Source organism: Crocuta crocuta, unplaced genomic scaffold (assembly GCF_008692635.1).
Source record: "Crocuta crocuta isolate KB4526 unplaced genomic scaffold, BGI_CrCroc_1.0 scaffold112, whole genome shotgun sequence".
NCBI lineage: Eukaryota > Metazoa > Chordata > Mammalia > Carnivora > Hyaenidae > Crocuta > Crocuta crocuta.
The window spans coordinates 4136166-4158035 of NW_027528818.1; the positions used below are offsets into that span (position 1 = coordinate 4136166).

Sequence of the window (21870 nt, forward strand, 5' to 3'; positions counted from 1 at the left end):
AAATCTATTTGAGGCATTGTGCTAGATGAGTTACCAAATGCGCATTTCGTCATCATGACAAATTGGTGAAATTTATTGTATCTATGCAATTTGCTTTTATAACACTTCTATTTCCATGCTGAGATATCATACCTTTTAATTCACTGTGAGCATATTTTATTTTACCATATTAAGGATAGTTTTAATAGATCTTTAAAATTCTTTGCTAGTTCTAAAATCTGATTCACCTCAGGACTAAACTCAGTTAGTTTTCTTTTTTCTCTTGCAAATGTGTTCCATATTCTTGGTTTTTCATAGGTGAGGTAATTCTGGACTTCATGCTCGATATTTTCTTTTTTTTTTTTAACATTTAAATGTGTGTTTTTTTGTTCTTTTGTTTTTTTGTTTTTACAAATAGTTTATTGTCAAGTTGGTTTCCATATAACACCCAGTGCTCATCCCCGCAAGTGCCCTCCTCCGTGCCAATATTTTCAACGTGACATTGTGGAGATTCTGAACTTGGCGGTTTTGGGGGTTGTGTTTCTTTTTTCAACACATATTGTTTCTTTTATGACAGCACTGAGATTCTAATTTGGGGGCAATAGCTCCAGTGTCTCTTCAGACTTTTCTTCTTTAGCTGAGTGGCTCTCAGTCTGTTGAATGTATATGCATGGACCAGAGATAAGTCAGATAGGCAGATAGACAGAATTTTTGGATCCCTTCTCTGGCTCTTTACTTTCTGGGATTTCCCTACTCTCTCCAGCAGCCATAGTTTTCTGGCTTCAGTCTTCTAGTTCTCTTGGCCAGAAAACCGGTGTTTTCCCACTGTTATCTTGCCTCCCCTGCTGGGTCTATGCAGATTGTACTTAGTCCTAGACCAAAAAAAAAAAAAAGAGGAACTTACTAGAAGCCCTATAGTTCCCCTCCTCTGAGTGTGCACACAAGAATGCTTCTGTTCAGTCTCCAAGTGATTACTTTGTATTATATTCAAGTTTCATAGATGTTTTCTAAAATAGAGTCAACCACTCATACCCTGTCCATCAATTCAGAAGCAAAAGCCTCCCAGATCATTTGATGCTAAGAAAAAAATTCCTGTAACTGCACTGATTTTCAAAAGTCAAAAGATACAAAGGGTTTGTTTTTAATGTAGAAAGACATTATTTTTCCTGAGACAAATTAAACACCTATAAATCTTCATTCTTGTATCATTAAAAATGGATAATGGAAATCAAAGAAAGTTTCTAGTATTCTTTAAGGTATTTATTATATGCCTGCTAACACAGCGCAGTACCCTTGTCATCTTATTTACTTTTCCCACTAATAGTCAGATGTATTATAACACTATTTAAAGTTTAAGAAAATTGTTTCAGAAAGTTTGAGGAAATAGCAAGACTAAGCTTTGATTTCATGTCCTTTTTTGAAAGTTATTTATTTATTTTTGAGAGAGAGTGTGTGAGGAGAGGGGCAGAAAGAGAGGGAGAGAGAGATTGTCAGAGGGGCCTGACATGGGCTCGATCTCACAAACCATGAGTTCATGACCTGAGATGAAATCAAGAGTCAGATGCTTAACCAACCTAGTCACCCAGGAATCCCAAGAAAATTGTTTCATAAAGTTTGAGGGAATAACAAGACTAAGCTTTGATTTCACATTTTCTGAATCCAAGCCCGTAGTTCCTTCTACTAAGCCATGGTTTGCTGAGAAAGGTATGATGTATAGCTTTAAATAATCTTACCAGAAATGAAATGGACAAGAATGCTTAACAGGAATAGTATCTTAATTCCGAATTTGAACCTTAAAATTTTTTCATTGATGTCTTCAATTACTTGAGTATTTAATGAGGACCAAATTTATTTCAGCCATGCTATTAGTAATAAAAATGAATAAGAGTAGTCTTTGCCCTGAAAGGAACACAAAATATAGTGAAAGGTGCATATATAATCATTTCACAAGATATTTACTCTGTCATTAAATCCATACTCACATAAGAAAGTTTGCTTCAGTACAGAAAAGAGAACACAATTTAAAATAAACTGTTTATTTTACTAGATATAAACACACAGAACCCAAGAGTTCTCAAATGAAAAGAATAAATATTTGTTCCATAAAACATATTACAAATGTGTATCTGAACATTACTAGCACTGACTCATGATTTATCTGGTCTATATCTTTCATGACATGGAAAGATTTAAAAATGTTTATGAAGAATTTCAAGCACCAAAAACAAAATAGCAGGTAGAATATCTTTCTAAATACATGGGAAAGAACCACTGCCAAACCAGAGACTTATTACTACTCATATCCTCTAGAAAATGTAATGTGAATGTCAGTCATGCATAGAATCTGTCATTTTGGTACTATGAGGCAATGGTAATGACTACTAATGAATTCTTAAGAGACTAGACAGAGGAATAAAGACTCTAAATGACAAAGCTAGGCAACAATACTGGGCAAGAGAGGTAGGCATAAGGGATTAAAAATGAGTTTTGTTAAAATTCAAACTGTTTATTTGCAATGCCAGAATTGAGATTCTGTGTAATGTATGTGATGTTTTATATTATGGTGTACTAAATAAATATTAAAATTACTATTTTTTCCATTTACCTATATATTTATAAGCAACAGTAAGAAAGCTCTTAATGATTAATAAAAATAGTTAAAGATCATGAAACAATCACAATTTCTCCCATTGATTATTAAGATTACTTTGCACAATCTCAACTTGCACAATCATATCTATGGTCCCACACCACTGTGTACCACAACTTATAAATACAAATCTAGTGTTTGTGTCACACTTATAAGTTACACTCATTTCTCAGAAAAAAATGATAAACACTCTGTGTTTTCCTGGGCTAAAGTATACGGTATAGGGATCTTCAACAAACTGTCTAGACATGAAACTCCAACAAACCATATAAGCTCAATTAACCTGCCTCAAACTTCTCTTTTCCACTATTTATAACATTTCACTTAGTGCCCAGAAAAAAATATGTAAAAATGTCTAGTAATATGCACATATTATATTTTAATTGATAATGTAAATCTTTCTGACATTTGCCAATTAGGGAAGGACAGTATGATGAGAAGTACTCCCAGGTGTATAATTTTACTACATTCTTGTATAGAAAATAATTCAAAAGTAGGTAACAAAGTGTGGCCAAGTAGAGTTCCTTCAAGAAAGTGTTGTTACCAATAGTTCATAATGTTTCATGATTAGCACATACCTGAAATATCCGAAACTGTATCTCTCTTAAGAGAGTTAAAACTTCTTCTCCAATCAGATTTTAAAATGTTAGCTTAATCACACTCGGGATTTCCAGTAACATGACAAAATTGGATTTCTACAAAAACAAAAATCTTTTTAAAATCTTCCAAAATGCTTGACTCTGAAATATTTTCATCATTTTTATTCAACTTTAGCACTTGTACTTGATTCATATCTATTTTACATAGACAAAATTCTAATTTTCCCAACAAAATAGCGAGCGCAAGGCTTACTTCATGGTTGGTATTGTTATGCATAAAGTCTACTCCAGCAGATTTCACAAATCTCTGTAAAATTCTATCCACCATGATGGCTGCATTCATCCTTCAGAGCAAAAGCAGAGAAACTCTCTTTAGTTACTAAAGCAGAGTCCTTGAAGCATCCAAAACGAACAAATTTAGATAAAGCTGTCTCTGAGCCATGTACTGGCCACACACAATCATGTCAATCCAGAAAAAAGAACGGCGCTCTGGGTTTTTTTATGAACAGCTGGTGAAAATTCAAGGCTTCCCCTAAACTCCCTTATTTTCATCATGGATAGGAATTTCCAGAGCTGTGGTGTAATGGGAAAAACACAGAAGACGGGAGATGGCCGTTCAGACTCTGATGCTTTCACTTCCTCCCATGGGATTTTTCTCAGACATCAACTTGACTTCCTGCTCAACTTCCCTCACCACTTATTTTTTTTTTTAATATTTTTATTTTATTTCTAGGATAGAGAGAGACAGCGTGAACAGGGGAGGGTCAGAGAGAGAGGGAGACACAGACTCTGAAACAGGCTCCAGGCTCTGAGCTGGCAGTCAGCACAGAGCCCAACGCGGGGCTCGAACCCACGAACCGCGAGATCATGACCTAAGTGAAAGTCGGACGCTTAACCGACTAAGCCACCCAGGCGCCCCCCCTCACCACTTATCTTAAACCCCATCTTTTCTATTGATAAGAATATGGATTTAGACTATCTACCCTTTTCTCTACCTCTTGTACTCTGCCCCCCCCCCCAGAAAAATCTCACAAATGCTATGCGCTGGTGTAACTTCCCTATCTGCAAAATGGCAGAAGAAAGTAATGGGGANAATACAGATATTTTATAGATACAATATATATTATAGATATTATAATACATATATTCAATTCTATCTTATAATTTAATATTGTTTGTCAGAGCTCTGTGGGGCACGTAGTATTCACTGATACGACCCAATAAAGACATAATAACGATTATAACATGCATTTTAAGTAGCCCTTTTTAGATGAAACCTAATCCAGCTAGAAACAGTATGTCTGCAGGGGCTACTATAACAAAGCACCACAGCTTCTGGTGGTTTATGAGAAACCTTTGTCCTTCTCTGACTTGTAGAAACCTCACCTCAATCTCTGCCTTCTTTTTTACATGTGTACTCTGTGTGTGTGTCTGTGTCCAAATTTCCCCTTTTCATAAGAACTCCATTCATTCTGGACTAGGGCCTACCCTAATGACCTCATCTTAACTAATTAATCTGCAATAACTCTATTTCCAAATAAGGTCACAATCTGTGATACTGGGGTTTGGAACTTAACATTGAGTTAGGTATAAAGTTATCATATGAATTCAACATATGAATTTGTGGGAAGGAGGGGACAGAATTCAACTTATAGCAGTATAGGAAAATCAGTCTTTCCCTAGCCATTGCTAGAGATTTTCAAGGCAGCAACTCACCTCACCTATTTCAAGGAGAAAAACAAAGTGAGGCATTAAATGCACACCTTCTGTGGCTGTGGTTATATATGTATAGTTACCAACCACCTTGGATCAGCTTGGAGGAGTGAGCTGATACCCTCATCCTAAAGCATCCTAAAGCAGAGTTTTCAATCCATGGCACCACCTCTCCCCAAGTTGTGACAAAATATCTCCAATATTTCCCAGGAGACAACATAGCAAGCTGTTGAAAACCACTGTCCAANAGCACCACCTCTCCCCAAGTTGTGACAAAATGTCTCCAGATAGCTCCAATATTTCCCAGGAGACAACATAGCAAGCTGTTGAAAACCACTGTCCAAGGGAAAATGACAAAATTCTCAAAAAGAAAAATCAGTTAACTGGGGTTTAAAGAGTGTTGGTTTGGGACTAAGTTAAACATGAAGCTGAAGCCAAATACGAGTTTCATATCTAACTATGATCTAATAAAAAAGAAAAGGTAGAATTAGGGTAAGTTATGATGGAAAAAATTGAGAAACTTACTTTCATAGAAGTTGTGTTTGTTGTAAAATGTTTTCTATATGTTTGTGCATCAATTAATATATTTTAGTCAATGGAGAAGACAGATTTCTTATGAATGACATCTCCTTTGATTGGTTGATACTTATGCTGAAATCATTATTAAGTATTTTAATACTGGCCTTGCACACATACGTATAAATGTGAACGTGTGTATTTTTTACACAATGTCTTAATCTAGAATTCAATGAAGAAATCTCCTTACTGAAACCGAGTGTCGTCTTATAAATGAAAATTGGTGAACATAGTTTTAAGAAGCAAGAGTGATCCAAATGAAGAAGCCCGGGAAGGGATAACTGAACTAACCCACACTCCCTCAGGGAGTAACAAATTTTATAATTTTGCACATTTCTAGGAAACCATGATGGACGATTCAAGTTGCAAAAAAGAATATGTATTAGGATCCTTTTTAAAGTTTTTCTGTAGGAGAAAAATCTCTGTAATGGACACAAAACTTCTCAGGGGATGAGATGTGGATGACTTTTCATAGCGACTAGAGTTTAGCTCTGGGAAATGATGGAAGACACCTGCCTCAAAATTGTCCCACCCTTGAGACATGAGAACTGGGATGTTTATACTGAAACTCCATGAGTCATTGCTTGTGGTTTACTCCTGGAGTCGGGAGGTATTCATTCTCCAGCAGCGGTAACGCTGGCCTGGCCTGCACATGGTAGAATTAGTTTCAGTGGTTCTGAAGAAAACCCTCAGGCACAGAAAAGCTGATACTGGCATATGGAAGTGAGTTGAGCACACTGAAATAGCTATACCACAGGATGTGGGAGGCATGGACAGTGTGTGTTCCAGCTGCACACAAATGTTAAAAGTAAATAAAACCAATTTTTGTTATTTAGCTTTGACTTTCTTCTTGCAAATGTATTATCATCAAAGGTGCAGAAAAATTATCATTATCAAACTTAAAAGTAAAAATTTTTAAAATTACTGATGGACTCAGGAACCTGTTAGGAACACTTGAGAGGCTTATTAAAAATTAGCCTCAGTTAAATAAAATTACTGTAAATGATCAAGGCACTGTTGGGATTTTGAAATGGAAGCAAACTTAAAAATAAAATGAAATATTGATTTTTTTGTGGTGATTAATGAGACTAGAGATATGTCATTAGATGTTTATTGAAGAGGGACAATTTTCCTTGAGCATTTTTTCCTCTAGTTCAGTTTTAGTTGACCAGATTTCATTTTGTTTTTAAAAAATCATTTCATGTAATACTCAATTCATCTCTGTCAAACTTTTGGAAATTGGGCATGGAGGTGACAGGCAATCTTCTTAAAGTATTCTACATAAAACAATGACTATGGGAGTAAAAATATACTTAGATATTTCTCTCTTGTTCACTTTCCTCAAGCCACTAAACCAGAATTCTGCAAGGTTAAAGTTTTAGGGCTCTTCTGTTCTCACGGCCTTATTGGAGAGAAAGTACTTGACATTTACTTCCCCCTGTGATGCAAGTTGCAGTGCTCTCTAGCTAGTGGATGTTGGGACAGAGACTTGATTACAGGAGAGCCCAAGAAAAAAAATGGCCTTGGGGATGTGGCAAGCAGGCATCCTCTTCCTTTCTCTGTTCTCTGCTTAGGTTTCTCCTGAGCCTCCATCCTTTGATCTCCTTTACGTAACTGGGTATGTCAAACTTCCTCACCTCTTCTATTCCTATAAATGTTACTAGAGTCAGTACTTTAGTAGGCCTCAAGAAAGGAGTTTTTATTTCTATCATCTCATTGGAGAACGCTTACTGCCCCTAAAGTAATAAACATCCCATATCCCTTCTACATGTATGCCTATTTCATCTATTTATGTTTGACATAGTGAAAAGAGGACTGGGTCCCAGATTATTGTATTTAGTTCTTACTCTAACTTTTTCAGTGAAATTGAGAAAATAATGACCTTGGGTCTCAGTTTCCTACCTTGAAGAGTAAAGAAGAGTTAAACAAGATGATATTTTTAAGTCTAAAAATGTCTCTAGTCTTTAAAGCTATGTTTTTGTCAGTCCAAAGAAAGTGTTTTGAGGGCTTTAATTTGAGAGCTCTGAAGGAGTGAAAAGGAGCCTCTTGGTGAAGCCCTCCCTGTCCTTCACAACATCCCCCTACCTCTATAATATGCCTATGGAGTAATCAGAACTAATCCCATTATGTACCCTTTCCAAGTTTATGACTGTTTCCACAAGTCATTCAAGATTTCCAGGTCACTGCTGATCACCTAGCCTCATCTCCACAAAGTTTTGTATTTTGCCAACTATAATCCTATGCGCTGCCCCTCCCCATCTCCCAAAGTCCCCTTGTCTTCAGAGTCCATCATCAGTAATATCCTCCAAGTCCCCACTTGATCTCTAAACAGTTCACTCATTGTCTACTCTTCACTCAATAAATATATATTGAATGAATGAGTGAATGAATGAATTTAACTGAATGAGGTCTCAAACTCAGAAGACCCTTGCCCTACTAAGGTCATACAGAATCTCAGAATTGAATAAAAGGCAGCCAGCACAACACCAATGCTACATTGTTTGAATTGTGGCCCTACTACACACTCTAAACTTTAAGATTTAGTTATGAGTTAGTGTCATAAACAGTGCCGTGAACATACCATAGGATGATGAACTGTAGACAGAATCTTCCAGGTACCTAATGTAACCCTATGAAGTTCACCAAACATCTTGACTAGATCCAGCCTGGTTGGATTCTTTTGTTTATATGGTAATCATGAAGTTTGTGCATGTGATAGAGCTTAATTTCCCAAAGCCTAACTTTCCAATACGTTATTAGTGAGTTTCATTAGCAAATCAAATGAATAATCAGCCTACCTCTATTTGGGCCAATCTTTACTAAGAAAAGGCAGAGCAACATGGATATCTTTGAAGCAGTCAGCAGATAGGCCAAATCTGAGCCCAAGTCCTTAACAAGTTGAAAGCTGTCACATCAGCCAACTAAGAGGTAAACTGTTGCCTGCCAGATTGGACTATACTTGCTTCAGAAGCTTTTGATCAAGGCTATAATGGGTTCCTCTAAAAGACTTTAGTCTTCTACACAGGGTCTCACAAGGTTCAATCAAGGTATAGACAGGGCTGTGTTCTAAAATGGAGATTTTATTAGCAGAAAAAAATGTTTTCAGATTCATTCATGTTGTTAGCAGAATTTAGTTCCTTAAGGTTGTATAACTGAAGTCCCTGCTTTCTTTCTGGCTATTAAGCAAGCATCTCTCTCAGTTCCTTGAAGCTGCCTACAGTTTCTTACCACGTGGCTCACTCTGTAGACCCTCTCATGACATGAAAACTTACTTCTTCAAACCCAAAAACAAAAGACGACTCTTCCTTCAATCTGCCAAAGATGAATCTTATTTAATGCAACCTAATCTTATCACTTTTACCATATTCTGTTGGCTAGAAGCAGGTCACAGGTCTATCCACACTCAAGAATAGGGCATTAAATAGAAACGTGGAGGGGTGCCTGGGTGGCTTAGTTGGTTAAGCGTCCGACTTTCGCTTAGGTCATGATCTCGCGGTTNATGGATATCAGGAGAAAAAAATATTGGTATTAGAGATCACCTAAGGTCTGCCAGCCATAGTTACCACTAAACTTTTTTGTCAGCAGTGTAATGTTCCTGAATAAATGGATGAACATATTTAAGATACTAAAGAAGACATAATCCAAGAATTTTTAACTAGCAAAACTTAACTTTCAAAACAAAAGATAAAAACATTATCAATATGTAAGAACTAAGAGGATATCGACCCCGTGTGCTCATTCTGAGACATCTCAGAAAAAAATATTTAGACAATCAAAATTAACAGAGTAGAATTGTGATGATTATTAAATATGCACTTACTTATAGACTTAAGACTAAGTGAGTGTTGGAGTGCCTGGGTGGCTCAGTCAGTTGAGCGTCTGATTCTTGATTTCAGCTCAGATCGTGATCCCAGGGTCATGGAATCGAGCCCCACATCAGGCTCTGTGCTGAGCATGAAGCCAGCTTAAAATTTTCTCTCTCTCCCTCTGCCCCTCTCTCCCACTCACTCTCTATCAAATTAAGAATAAAATTATAAAGACTAAGTGAGGGTTAAAATAAAAGAACTAGACTTCTGGTTTTTAGTCCAGCACATAAGGACCTTAAAAGTTATCACTCTGTCATAGCCAGAGGTAAAATACTGAACAAAGTGAAAAGTAAACAACTTTTCTTATATGCATCAAAGAAGTGATGTCACAGGGAAAACTGATGTCCTAAAAACTGAAGTAAAACATGGGAGATACAGAGAGGCACACTTAACAGAGCAGAAACTCCCAAGCAGGAACCTCTGTGGGAACGAGCACCAGGGAGGAAACTGGAACTGGAACTGATGAACTGCCAGAGACTCAGAAGACACACATCTGAGAGCTAAACGCTGTAGGGGCTTCCAGTCAGAGAGGCCACCAAATTGTTGTGAGTTTTGCCACTAAAAGCTCAACCAGGTTCTTACTCTGAATAAGAGTAATAATAAGAGAAAAATCTCCTTACACTTCTAATAGGGGGCAGGTAAAAGGAACCATTTTGAAATACTCTAGAGCATTCTGTTCTTAATATGGTCTGTCCTCAGGAGAAACTATTTTATCAGAGCTTAAACTATTGGGGCTTTATCAAAGACTAACCCAAGAAAAGGAAAATACCCATACTAGCTCACTCTAGCTAATCCTGTCCCACCCAAAAGGGAGAAAAAAATTGAGAAAGAGGCACAGGCTCAAAAAAAGATGGAGAGCTAATTACAATACTATAGAACATTTCCCCTTCCCCCACATGTAACCACCAAATAACTAAAGGCCTATTTACAGCAGTTCCTTTTACCCAGTGTATCATGTATGGCTACCAAAAAAAAGAATTGCATGCTATTAAAACCAAAACAAACAAACAAACAAAAAACAAAAACAGTAGAACAGATCAATGAAACCAGAAACTGGTTCTTTGAAAAATTAACAAAGTTGATAAACCACTAGCCAGTTAGATCAAAAAGAAAAAGGAAATGACCCAAATAAAATCAAGAATGAAAGAGGAGAGATCACAACCAACACAGCGGAAATAAAAACAATAATAAGAGAGTATTATGAGCAATTATACATCAATAAAATGGGCAATCTGGAAGAAATGGACAAATTCCTAGAAACATATAAACTACCAAAACTGAAACAGGAAGAAATGGAAAATTTGAACAGACCCACAACCCACAAAGAAATCGAATTAGTAATCAAAAATCTCACAAAAAACAAGAGTCCAGGATCAGATGGCTTTCCAGGGGAATTCTACCAAACATTTAAGGAAGTGTTAACACCTATTTTCTTGAAGCTGTTTCAAAAAAATAGAAATGGAAGGAAAAATTTCAAACTCTTTCTATGAAGCCAGCATTACCTTGGTACTAAAACCAGACAAAGAGCCCACTAAAAAAGAGAACTATAGACCAATCTGTCTGATGAACATGGATGCAAAAATCCTCAACAAGATAGTAGCCAACTGGATCCAACAATACATCAAAAAAATTATTCACCACAACCAAGTGGGAGTTCTACCTAAGATGCAGGGCAGGTTCAATAGCCACAAAACAATCAATGTGATTCATCACATCAATAAAAGGACAAGAACCACATGATCTTCTCAGATGCAGAGAAAACATCTGACAAAAAACAGCATCCTTTCTTGATAAAAACCCTTAAGAAAGTAGGGATAGAAGGATCATACTTCGAGATCATAAAAGCCATATATGAAAGACCCAATGCTAATATCATCCTCAATGGGGAAAAACTTAGAGCTTTCCTCCTAAGGTCAGGAACAAGACAGGGATGACCACTCTTGCCACTGTTATTCAACATAGTGTTGGACGTGTTAACCTCAGCAATCAGAAAACACAAAGAAAGAAAAGGCATCCAAATTGGCCACAATGAGGTCAGCATTTCACTCTTCACAGATGACATGATACTCTATATGGAAAACCCAAAATATTCCACCAAAAAAACCTGCTAGAACTGATCCAGGAATTCAGCAAAGTGGCAGGATATAAAATCAATGCACAGATATCGGTTGAATCCCTATACACCAACAATGAAGCAACAGAAAGAGAAATCAAGGAATTGATCCCATTTACAACTGCATCAAAAACCATAAAATACCTAGGAATAAACATATCCAAATAGGTGAAAAATCTATACACTGAAAATATAGAAAGCTGATAAAGGAAACTGAAGGAGACACAAAGAAGTGGAAAATATTCCATGCTCCTAGATGAGATAAGAAGAACAAATATTGTTAAAATGTCAATACTACCAAAGCGATCTACATATTCAATGCAATCCCTATCAAAATAACACCAGCATTCTTCACAGAGCTAGAACAAACAATCCTAAAATTTGTATGGAACCAGAAAAGACCTTGAATAGCCAAAGCAATCTTGAAAAAGAAAAACAAAGTAGGAGGCATCACAATCCTAGACTCCAAGAAATGGACCCACAAATCCCAGAAATAGACCCACAAATGTATGGCCACGTCATCTTTGACAAAGCAGGAAAGAATATTCAATGGAATAAAGACAGCCTCTTCCACAAGTGGTGCTGGGAAAACTGGACAGCAACATGCAGAAAAATGAACCTGGACCACTTTCTTACACCACACACAAAAATAAACTCAAAATGGATGAAAGATCTAACTGTAAGACAGGAAGTCATCAAATCCTCAAGGAGAAAGCAGGCAAGAACCTCTTGACCTTGGCCGCAGGAACTTCTTACTCAACACAGCTCCAGAGGCAAGGGAAACAAAAGCCAAAATGGACTATTGAGACCTCATCAAAATAAAAAGCTTCTGCACAGCAAAAGAAACAATCAGTAAAACTAAAATTCAACCAACAGAATGGGAGAAGATATTTGCAAATGACATATCAGATATAGGGTTGGTATCCAAAATCTGTAAAGACCCTATCAAACTCAACACCCAAAAAATAAATAATACAGTAAAGAAGTGGGCTAAGGACATGAACAGACACTTACCCACGCAGATGGCTGACAGACATATGAAATGATGCTCAACATCACTCATCATCAGGGAAATACAAATCAATGAGATCCCACCTCACACCCATCAGAATGGATAAAATCAACGAGTTAGATAACAATAGATGCTGGCAAGGAGGTGGAGAAAGAGGATCTCTTTTGCGGTGCTGGTGGGAATGCAAACTGGTGCAGCCACTCTGGAAAACCGTATGGAGATTTAAAAATAGAATAATTAAAAATAGAACTACCCTATGACCCAGCAATTGCACTACTATGTATTGATTCAAAGAATACAGGTATGCTGTTTCAAAGGGACACATGCATCCCAATGTTTTAGCAACACTATCGACAATAGCCAAAGTATAGAAAGAGCCAAAGTATGGAAAGAGCCCAAATGTTTATTGATGGATGAATGGAGAAAGAAGATGTGGTATATATACACAATGGAGTATTACTTGGCAACCAAAAAGAATGAAACCCTACCATTTGCAACTACGTGGATAGAACTAGAGGGTATCATGCTAAGTGAAATTATTCAGAGAAAGACAAAAATTACATGATTCACTTACATGAGGACTTTAAGATACAAAACAGATGAACATAAGGGAAGGGAAGCAAAAATAATATAAAAACAGGGAGGGGGACAAAAACACAAGAGATTCTTAAATATGGAGAACAGACAGAGTTGATAGAGGGGTTGTGGGAGGGGGGTGAATTAAATGGATAAGGGGCATTAAGGAATCTACTCCTCAAATCATTGTTGAACTATATGCTAACTAACTTGGATGTAAATTTTTTAAAAAGTTAATAAAATTAAATTAAATTTTAAAAAGAAAGAATTATAGGTATACTAAAAAGAAAATAAACACAGTCTGAAGAGACAGACCAAGCATCACAATCAGGCTCATCTGGCAGGGATGGTTGGAATTATTAGACTGAGAATTTAAAATAATTATAATTAATATGTTCAGGGCTCTAATAAATAAAGTAAAAAGGATGCAATAATTAATGGACAATGTAAGCAGAGAGATGAAAATTCTAAGAAAGAATCAGGATGAAATGATAGAGATCAAAAATACTGTAACAGAAATGAAGAATGTTTTCAATAGGTTCCTTAGCAGACTGGACATGGCTGAGGGAAGAATCTTTGAGCTTGAGGGTATCTCAGCAGAAATTTCCAAAATGTAAAATCAAGGACAAAAAATACTGAAAAAAAAAAAGGAACACAATAGTCAAAAAGCGTGGGAGAACTACAGAAGGTGTAACATACACATGATGGGAATACCAGAAGGAAAAGAAAGAGAGCAAGAAACAGTAACAACTGAGAATTTCCCTGAAACTAATGTCAGATACCAAACTACAGATCCAGAAAGCTCTGAGAACTTAAAGCAGGATAAATATCCCCCAAAAAACTACACCTAGGCATGTCATATTCAAATGGTAAAAAAAAAAAAAAAAAAGGATCAAAGGTGAATAACTAATCTTCAGATGATGACAACATTTATTGTGGTGAGCACTGAGTAAAGTATAGAGTTGTTGAATCATCATGTTGTATACCTGAAACTAATATAACACTTTATGTCAATTATGCTTCAATGGAAGAGGAGGGGAGAGGGTAATTGAGGAGGAGAAGAAAGAAAGAATCCTTATGGGAGCCAGAGGAAAAAAAGTACCTTACCTATAGAGAAGCAAGGATAGAAATTACATTGGTTTCTTCTCAGAAACCAGGCAAGCAAGAAGAAACTGGGGTGAAATATTTGAAGTTCTGAGAGAAAAAACATCTTAGAATTCTGTATCATATGAAATTATCTTTCAAAAGAAGGAAAATTGAGACTTTCTCAGATGAACAAAAGTTGAAGGAACCTGTTGCCAATACACTTACTTGCAGTAAATGTTAAAAGAAGTTCTTCAGAGAGAAGAAAAATGATACAGGTCAGAAATTTGGGTCTACATAAAAAATAGAATAGCATAAGAGAAGGAATAAGTCAAGGTAAAATAAAAACTATTATTTTTCTTACTCTCAATTTATCTAATGGATAACATTTTGTTCAAAATAGAAATAGCAAAAATGTATTTAATTATGTAGGTATATATGCAAACTTGTATATAAGTGAAATGAACAGCAGTAATAGTAAAAAGATGAAGAAATTGGGATTATTTTGTAACTACAAAGTAGTTGCACTACTCACGAAGCAGTACGGTGCTATTTGAAAGTGGACATTTAGTTGTAAATGTATACTGCAAAAGCTAGTATGCCACTAAAATGAATTTTTAAAAAGTATAATTGATATGTTAAGCAATAAGAAAAAATAGAACCATATAATATGATCAGTTGAAACCACAAAAGTCAGAAAAAGAGTGGAAGAAACAAGCAGGAACAAAGAACAAAAGCAACAAATAGAAAATAGTAACAAATATGGTAGATATTAATACAACAATATCAATAGTCACCGTATTTTTTCAATGTTTATTTATTTTGAGAGAGACAACAGAGGAGAAGCAGAGAGAGACAAAAAGAGAGAGATACAGAGAGAAAGACAGAGGGAGGGAGGGAGAGAGAGAGATTCCCAGGCAGGCTCCCTGCTAACAGCACAGAGCCTGATGTGGGGCTCCAACTCACAAACCATGAGATCATGACCTGAGCCAAAATCATGAGTTCGACATGTAACCAACTGAGCCACCCAGGCACTGCTCAATAATCATTTTGAATGTCAATGGTCTAAATACACCAAATTTTCAATCAAGAGACTGTTAGTGTAAGAATAGAGCAAAAAACAAGACCCAACTATATGTTGACCATAAGGCCCTACTTTAAATATAAAGAGTCATATCAATTAAAGTGAATGGATGGAGAAAACTAAACCATGCTAATACTGAGGCACCTGGGTAGCTCAGTCGGTTAAGTGGCGAGCTCTTGATTTCGGCTCAGGTCATGATGTCTTGGTTCATTAGTTCAAGCCCTGCATCAGGCTCTATTCTGACATCACAGAGCCTGCTTGGGATTCTCTCCCCCTCTCTCTCTGCCCTTCCTCCATTCATGCAAGCACATGCTCTCTCGCTCAAAATAAATAAATAAATAAACATTAAAAATTATAATAATAAACGATGCTAACACTAATTCAAGGAAAGGCGAAAGTAATTTTGGGTAGTGCAGACTTCAGAGAAAGTAAAGTTATCAGGGATAAAAAGGGGCATTACATAATGATAAAAGCATCAATTCTCCAAAAAGATATAGCAATCCTCGATGTGTATACACCAGACAACACCCAAATATATAAAGCAAAAACTGACAGTTACAGAGAACAAACTGATGATTACCAGAGGGTATTGGATGGGAGAATGGGCAAAATGGGTAAAGGTCAAAAGGTATAAACTTCCAATTATAAAATAAGTCATGGAAATGTAATGTACAGCATGACAACTAAGTTAATACTACTGTATTGCAAATTTGAAAGTTGCTAAGAGAGTCAGTCTTAAAAGTTCTCATCACAAAAAAATTCGCTAATTGTGGTGATGGATGTTAAGTAGTCTCATTATGGTGATCATTTGGGAAAACTGTACACAAGCACTGAATCATGTTGTACACCTGAAATTAATATAATGTTCCATATAAATTATACCTCAATACAATATATATAAATTCATAGCTGAAAAAAATTCAATAATCCCTGTGTTTTTGAGAACCAGGATTCTTTTCTGTTTGTTTTTATTTTTTTATTTTTTATTTTTTTACAAACAGTTTATTGTCAAATTAGTTTCCACATAAAACTCANGAACCAGTATTCTTGATGTTTAAGAAAGGATATAAAAATATAAAATGGTTTAAGTAAAAATCCTGTAATCCTATATTAGAATGAAAGTATAAGTATGATATCTGGAGGTATTTTGTATTTTAAAAGATTACGCACACACACAAACATATAGAATAGCATTACTGCCATTTTGAAATCATCAGTGAATGAATTAGTCCAGGGATCAACAAGCTGTTTCATAAGGGAGTTGATAATAAACACTGTTGGCTTTGCAGGGCCCATGACCACAATTACAACTACCCAATTCTGTTACTAGAGAAAAAAACAGCATGGATAATGTATAAACAAATGTCTACAGCTGATAAAACATTATTTACAGAATCAGGACTTGGGTCTCACTTGGCTCACAAAGGTTTGCTCACCTCTGAATTAGGCAATGAACAGGAATGACTACTAACATCAGAAAAGTCCAGGCAGTATTTGCCTTGAGAAAAGAGCAACACCCCTATACTCTGATCAGGTTTTGGGCTCCAGTTGGCAAATTATAAGAGATACACAGAACAGAAATCCATGTTAAATAGAGTAAATTTTAAAAATTCTACAAGTCACTCCACACAAGTTCTTCAACATAAATTGTAAAGAAAAGATAAGGTGAGAGAAGGGAATTTTTAATACATATTAAGTTATTTTAAAAGGGTAAGACTCTAAACAAAACATTGACCAATTGTTTTTTTAAGAAAAGAAAAAAGTTCCCGAGGCCTTGGCAGTACTTTTAAATTTGTATTGGCTCTTTCAGCATAGAGAAGGAGAAAGCATTTGTCTCTTAATTAAGGCAGTTTGAGCAATAAACTTTCTGCTGGCCTTGAACCACCTGTAAGATGACCTGTCTCCCACTGAACTGTGGCTCTGGCACCAGTGGAAGGTAGAAGGAGTCTGCCTTTGATGGCTTCGTGACTTCCCTTTCAAGACTCTCTTTCATTATCTCCTTCGCACTCATCAAATCCTGCCTGGTCTCCTGTTTGCAGTGGATGATAATGTTTTTTTTTAACGTTTGGGATCTCTAACTGCTACTTCTTAAGCGTAAGGAACTTTGAAGAATGGAAACCCTACATGACCTAAAGAAATAGTGTCATTCCCACTGTATTGACAGTGAGGCTAACTGAATAATGTATTGTCTAAACAGGGACACTTTTTAAAGTGAAAGTTAAGAATATCAAGACAACAGGGATAAAACAGAACTATGCCAGGCAAAATGGGAAGCATGGATATTCTAGTAAAAGGTGGCAATGTTTTTGGGCTGAGAAGAGCTGCTTATGGTCTAAATTATAGAGAAATGTAGATTAACACATGCTATGTCTCCTCCTTCACCTGGCTCTGCCTCTCTGTCATGTGCTGCTGTGACCTTGGCTGGGACCTAGCATTCCCTCCAACAAACTACAGTACAAGAGATAGTGCTCCATCTACCACCTCAGGGTAACTCACAAAGTGCATCCCTTCTGATGCCTGCTTCCACAAGCGTAGTCTTTTTCAAAGTGAAGTGCTGTCTTTCTTTCAAAACAAAACAAAACACTACAATACAAGTTTCTGGATGATGAGTCCACCAATTCTAAGCCACTCCATGTGTAAAAAGGAAGTTTCTATAAACTGTGCAATTTGAATGCACCAAGGGTCAAGATACCTCTCACACAACTGGCAACTGGCTAGACATTGTGCACAATTTTTCTGTTTGTTTGTTTGATTCTGTGTACTTGCCTGGAAAATAAATAGTTTCAACCAGAGTCTGTCAGAATATATTTTAGCTTTGTTTCTTATTCTGAGTGTCATGCATATGTATGTACACAAATTCATGTACATTCTTTGTTAAGAAAGTGGACTTAAATTAAGATGTGTCAAAAGCAAAGAATGAAGGAAAATTGGTAATCTCAAAAAATGCTTTCTGATACATGGTATCACAGAATTCATCCAGTCCAGCAAACATGAGTTTGTCTACCTTATTCTTAAATATTTTTTTTATTAAATTTTTAGGTTTATTTATTTATTGAGAGAGAGAAAGAATGCAACCAGAGTAGAGGCAGAGAGACAGAGGGAGAGAGAAAGAATCCAAGCAGGCTCCGCACTGTTGAGCAGAGCCTGATGCAGAGCTCGAACTCACAAACTGTGAAATCATGATCTGAGACGCGATCAAGAGGCTGTCACCTCACCGACTGAGCCACCGAGGTACCCCGACCGTATCCTTAAGTATTTCTAGAGAAAATGCTGCTGCAACACCATTCCAGTAACATGATGCCCTTAGAACCAGAAAGTTCCAATCCTTTTCAATTTATATCTTCTGAAAATAGGATAGTGTTGAAACTTCAAAAAAGGACAAGCAGATTGTAACTCAAGAGTTTTGAACATCTCTTTGGGGTTAGCTAGTTCTCTCAACCATGCAATTGCTCCCCTCACTTCTTCATTTTCCAGAGCTGTGGGCTACAGTGATGTCCACGAGGACTGCAGTTGAGAACTATTAATTGGCTCTCTTCCTGTACGAACACCCAAAGGTAAGCAGCAGCTTGACTTTTTGAGAGGTTATTGGTATGATGCAGAAAGTTCTGAGTTGCAGGATAAGTAAATATAAGATTCACTGATTTAAAGCCATAGCTAGCATTTACTAAGTTTTGTAAAATATAGCAGGCAGCCCTCTCTGCTTTGGGAGTTTACAAGAGTCTAAATCAGACAGACAAGTGAGACTCGGAAATCTAATGAGACCAAGCGACAAACGCAGAATGAGAAACTGAAATGAAGCTTAGCATCCAATAGTGACTCCAAAAAACAAAAAGTAAACCAGAAAAGCCTTCCCTGAAGACCCAGGAAAGTACCTGAAGTTTTCAGTAAGAGCTCAGTTTCCAAATAGCACCGTCTTTGCTGGAGAAACAATCCATGATTCACACTACCTCTGCAGGCAGAGCTGACTGACTTCCAAATGGCTCAGTACTGTGTCTGTGGAGTGGCTGCCCCAGGCCAGCCTTGAACACCACTGAGATTTCCCATGGGTGTCTTTGTGTGTATGGTAGAAAATGGGAGGAAAAGAGCCAAAATCATTTATTGGCCTCTTTCCTATACCTTTCTTCCTCTTATTCCTTTAAAAGCAATTTAATGAAGGTAGAAGAACATTGTAAAAAAAATATTTTCCACTGTACACATGCTCCTTTTTTAACCCTTACCACATTATATTCAAACTTGGGGTTTGCCTATCTCCTTGTAGTAGACTGATTATATGGATGGCCCAAAAGATCTCTCAGAATCCATGTCCTTTGCAATATGACTTTGCAGCTCTTCTCTTAAAGAGATGGAGTCTATTCCCCATCTGCTCCACCCCTACCTTGGATCTGGGCTGTACTTTAGACTTACCTTTGGCCACTAGAACATGATGGAAGTGATCTGGGGTCAGTCCTGTGGCTATGTCATCTTGTTCATTGCCCTTGATGTCTCGAATCCTCACCATCATGCGAACAAGCCCAGGGTAAGCTGCCAGACGATGAGAGACCACATGAAAGAAATCCAAGTTGTCAAGCAGAGGATGAGCACAGAGGAATGATGCAAGACTGCAGGGTGTCTGCCCATTCTAGTCCCAGATGTGGCAAGGGGGGGTGGTAGTGGTTGTTCACTGATGTTTCTGCCAAGAGTGGAGGCAAGAATGAATAAACAAGTGTGCTTTGGAATGAGAGAAAAGAGAAAAAAGAAAATTTTTCTTCCCTCTCCCAGTCATGCATGCACATACATACAGACACACACTCATTACAGATGTTGCCACACCACACATCAAAATTCCATAAAAACAAACAAAACTCTGTGATGAATACAATGGAATCTGCAGCCAAGGAGACCAGAAAATACTTGAGGAAGTGTCCTGGAGGAGGACAGATACAGCTGTCTCAGAGGGTGGCACAAAGGCTCCAGATTTAGAGAATGAGGCCGTCTGTGTGAGCTGGAGAGCTAAGAAAGGCTAGAGAAGGATGACTTGACCCAAACTTTAGAGGCCCGGCTCAATGTGGCTACATCTTGAGGTACAACTAGAAGTCTGGATGAAGACACATTGCAAAGCAAATAAAGGCTTGAAGGTGAGACAACCATGGAAAATTTTCAGAGGAACTAAGTGGCTGCAAAAAAACTTATATAAAAGATTTATAATATTAGATTGTATGGTACAGCCATATCTTTGAGTGCAGATGTGGAGAAGTATTGGTAAAGAAAGAGGCAGATGGTGCTGTACAAGTATGAAGGGTTACGGCTTCATTCTAAGGCAAGGCATGTGACGAAATTAAAATGAAGTTATGCAAGTCAAAAACAGAAAGCATTTGGACAGAGGTTAAAATGGGCAAAATGCTCTCTGCAAGTAGTCAATAAATATGGACCCATGAAAATATACTTTTTGCTTGAGAACTTAGATTTACAGTGCATTTCTCTGGTTTTTAAACTCTTCAGAGTTGGTGAGACTTTCAAACCAATATTTACAAGGGATCTCAGGCCTCACACTCCATAATTCTTAGGGCTGGCAGAGGTGAACACTTCTCTTTTCATCACATCCCAACACAATAACTGATACAATCTTGCAGGAGTCTCTGAGCAAACAGCTGTGTTTAAACTCACATTTCCTTCTGTCACAGCCTGGTGATTCGCGTTTCGTTCCTCCGCCTACCTCCCTCCTTGAAACTGTAGTCCACAAGCTCACTGTTCCTGCCCACGTCCCTCTTCTTCTTCTTTTTTTTTTTTTTTAAGTAATCTCTATGCCCAACATAAAGCTTGAACTCCCCACCCTCGGGTCAAGAGCTGCATGGTCTTCTGATTGAGCCAGGCAGGCGTCCCTGCCCATGTCCCTCTTGTTTTTCCAATGGGAGGTGGGTGGCTGGCTCATAAGAAGGTTCTTCTTAATATTGCTCCATTCATGGGTTGGAAACAAAGGCTTCCTCTTCTCTCTCCTGTCTCCTCAATAAGATGGGCAAGTGTTGTTTTAGGGACCCCTAACCCTAAAGAATATGGTGCTGCTTGGAGAGTTTGCTTTAATGCCTCTCCCTTTATAACCTTCAAAAGAGCTTCTTCATCAGATTTAAGGTATGCTATGTCACTCGGTGAGCCAAACAAAAGCAGAATACAACTCACATTGACATTTATGGTATTTTGTACTTAATGACTCTTATACTACACTTCCTAAATTACTCTCATAAAAAAAAAAAAAACCTGAATTTGAAAAGCTATTTTTCTCAACTGCCACTAATACACTCATCCCATTTTGCTCTGTTGCACAATTGAGCGTGACAGATTTAGTCAGTTTTGATGTGTTCAAATTCTTCCTTTACTCTGGCTTTACAGACTACAATGTTTTGGTTTTGTCTTTGTTTTTTATGCTGAGGACAAACTAAATTTTCAACCACCTGTAACCATCCGATTTTTAAAATGTATCCGTCCAGTGGTTTTGCTTTTGTACAGAAAAGCAGACCACAGGCCCGTACAATACAGAGAGGATCTTCGGACGTTCCATCTGTCTTACGAACAAGGAAAAAGCAATTTGTTCTTTTTGCCCCAAAAGGAAGATTTGGCGTACTTCTGCGGTTAAGCAGGGCTGAGC

General features: G+C 37.2%; 1 long non-coding RNA gene across 1 annotated transcript; it reads right to left on the minus strand.

Moving 5' to 3' along the window:
• Window positions 1-1760: 1760 nt before the first annotated feature.
• On the minus strand, window positions 1761-19912 carry LOC144224850 (uncharacterized). Its single transcript, XR_013333160.1, has 3 exons — window positions 19656-19912; window positions 3208-3324; window positions 1761-1878 (listed from the first exon to the last, which is right to left on the minus strand). It is a non-coding gene; the product is annotated as an uncharacterized LOC144224850 (long non-coding RNA).
• Window positions 19913-21870: the final 1958 nt, after the last annotated feature.